The sequence below is a fragment of the Sorghum bicolor genome, chromosome 4, assembly GCF_000003195.3.
Source record: "Sorghum bicolor cultivar BTx623 chromosome 4, Sorghum_bicolor_NCBIv3, whole genome shotgun sequence".
Taxonomy (NCBI): domain Eukaryota; kingdom Viridiplantae; phylum Streptophyta; class Magnoliopsida; order Poales; family Poaceae; genus Sorghum; species Sorghum bicolor.
In genome coordinates, this window is record NC_012873.2 from 67066146 (window position 1) to 67069391 (window position 3246).

The window sequence follows — 3246 nt, forward strand, 5'->3', positions numbered from 1 at the left end:
GAAATCCTCAAGATTCAATGTTCCAGATGCCCAACGCATCGGCAGAGTCAATGCTGATGCAACAGAGGCCTATGGCCCAGTCGGGGTATGTCAATTCAACGACGGTACCCAATTACCAATCATCGGCAGCACCTATGCCGATGAACGCTAATAATGGATGGCTTGGACAGCAAGCCTTTCCACAATCGCCCCAGCAAGGTTATCAGACTACGGGGTTCCAGCAAGGGCAGGTTTATCCCGGGTTCCAAGGTCAGGGAATTCTCAACCAGCCAATAAATTTTGGACAGCAACTCGGAGGACAGCCAATCGGTGGACAGCAGTTTGGTAGTCCGCAGATTGGAGGACAGGTGACCAATACAATGTTCCATACAGGTCACGTCCCGAACAGACACGTGGAGGTTCGCCACCAAATGCCAGATCCGCAGCCGCCTCATCGGCAAGATGCCGATGCGTATTGGGCCGATAAGATTGCTGAAGTAATGAGGGAACAATTTGGGATAAAACCCAAAGTCAACACTTATTCTTATCGGACACCGTATCCTCCAGCGTATGATTTGATCCCGCTTCCACATAGGTACAAGGTACCGGATTTTACAAAGTTTTCCGGACAGGACGACACGTCAACCATGGAGCATGTCAACAGGTTCATTATTCAATGTGGAGAGGCTGGTAACAGGGACGAATTGAGGGTTCGTCTATTTTCATCATCATTGTCTGGATCGGCCTTTACTTGGTTCATATCATTACCTCCCAACTCAGTAATTACTTGGGCCGATCTAGAGAAGCAATTCCACAGATACTTCTTCTCGGGGGTTCATGAGAAGAAGATCACCGACTTGGTCAAGTTGAGGCAACATAATGATGAGTCGGTTGAGGGATTTGTGCAGAGGATACGAGAGGTCAAGAATAAATGCTATAGCCTGGTTCTGGATGATCGGCAGCTAGCCGATTTGGCTTTCCAAGGTTTGTTGCCACATATCAGGGATAAGTATGCCTCCCAGGAGTTCGAAAGTTTAAGTCATTTGGTGCAGAGGATATCTGATCAAGACATCAAGCCTTTCGAGCCTAAGAGGGCATGGAATAAGAAAGTGTCATTTGTTGACGAAGCAACAAGCTCAGATTCCGATGAGGAACCAGTAATCGGTTTGGCCGAGTGGGTAAAAAACAAGAAGCCGATGTCTTGTCCTTTTGGGCAGAAGGAACCAGAGAAGTTCGCCTTTGACACCGCCAAGGCCGATAGGATATTTGACTTTCTACTTCAGGAAGGTCAAATCAAACTGTCACCTAACCACGTGATCCCGTCGGCAGAAGAGTTGAAGAGGATGAGATATTGCAAGTGGCATAATGCAACTTCACATGACACCAACGAGTGCAGAGTATTCAGACAGCAGCTGCAATCGGCTATAGAGTCAGGGAGAATCAAGTTTGACAGTTCTAAAGCCCAGAAGCCGATGAAGATAGACCAACATCCTTTCCCGACAAACATGTTGGATGCTAAGGGGAAGGCTAAGGTCTTAACGTCGGAAACAGCTGAGAAGAGTGCATCGGTAGATCCTCAGCATCAAGTTACTACTGTCGATGCAAGAAGTAAGGGCTTGGTCCAGGAAGGAACTAGCTCAGGAAGGCTTCCTCGATCTAGCATCGTCATAACTCATAGGAGGCCTCGAGAAAATTGGCAACAACGGGAAAATCGGTATCGGTGCCAGCAGGAAGATCATCGACGGGAAGAAGAAAGACGCCGACAGGAGTGGAATCGGCACAGGGATCATTGGAATTGTCCATTCTTCATCCATTGCTGGGAGGAAAATATCAAGCTTCCTACTGTCAGAGACTGCCCTGAGTGCAACGATTATGATCGGTACGATAGAACCGATCGGCGTTATCATGATGATGAACGGCGATTTAATGGGCCGATCAGAGGAAGGGTGTCAGTTCATGACCGGCTGGGGGGCAGATTCAGTGGGCACAACAGACTTAATGACCGTGTCCAGTATTTTCCCAGGAACCAAGAGGAGCTCGAAGGAATGGCTGATGCGCGGGTTCCCGATGAATTCATATTTTGCAGGGATGCTAACACACATCGCATGGAGTCAAGGGAGAACCGGCACCCGATGGCAAGACAAAGGCCACTTCCTCCATGGTGCCCTCGAGGATTAACCAAGACACAGAAAAGGAGATTGCAACGAGAAAGGCAAGAGGAGCTAAATAAAGGAGAAAATTCTGAAAGTCGGCAGCCGTCAGACACTAAGAAGGAAGGTCCATCGGCAGGCGTCAACATGGTCTTCATGTTGCCGATGGAGTTTCTTGCACCAGCCAGTGACAATGAGTTGGAATTTTCTGATCAGATAGCTCAATTAGCTCTGGATCCGATGACGGCTATCTTTGAGAAACCTGCCGATGACGAGAGGCAGCATCTTAAAGCTTTGTTCCTCAAAGGGAGGGTTGATGGGCAGCCAATGACTAAGATCCTAGTTGATGGTGGAGCTGCTATTAATATTATGCCGTATGCAGTATATCGGAAGCTTGGGAAAGGGGATCAAGATTTGACCAAGACCGATATGATGCTCAAAGACTTTGAGGGAAACGTGTCTCCAGTCAAGGGGGCGATATGTGCGGAGTTGACCATCGGCAGCAAAACCTTGCCGACAACTTTTTTCGTGATCAGCGGAAAAGGTGCCTACAATTTATTATTGGGGAGAGATTGGATTCATGCCAATTGTTGTGTCCCATCTACGATGCATCAGTGCTTGGTTCAGTGGGTAGGTGACAAGATTGAGATCGTCCCAGGGGATTCTTCCTATGTTATCGCATCGGCAGAAGCGGATACTTATGAAAAGACTAGGTGCATTTCAGGAGAAGTTTGGGAGAAAGATTTTCTCAAAGTTGCCGATTATGAGATTCCACCGATCCAAGCAGTCGGTTCTGACGACGGTTTTTAATGGATAGATTCGCCGATGATGGAAAATTAGGCCAGGGGTTCACATCGGCCGATGATTTGGTAGAAGTAGATATAGGTAGTGGTGATAAGCCTAGGCCTACTTTTATTAGTGCTAAATTAGATCCTGAGTGTAAGCGACAATTGACTAGTTTGTTAAAGGAATATAAAGATTGCTTTGCTTGGGATTATACAGAGATGCCTGGTTTAGACCGATCAATTGTCGAACATCGGTTACCCATCAAGTCTGGATTTCGGCCACATCAGCAACCAGCCCGCCGATGTAATCCTAACATTCTACCTGATATTAA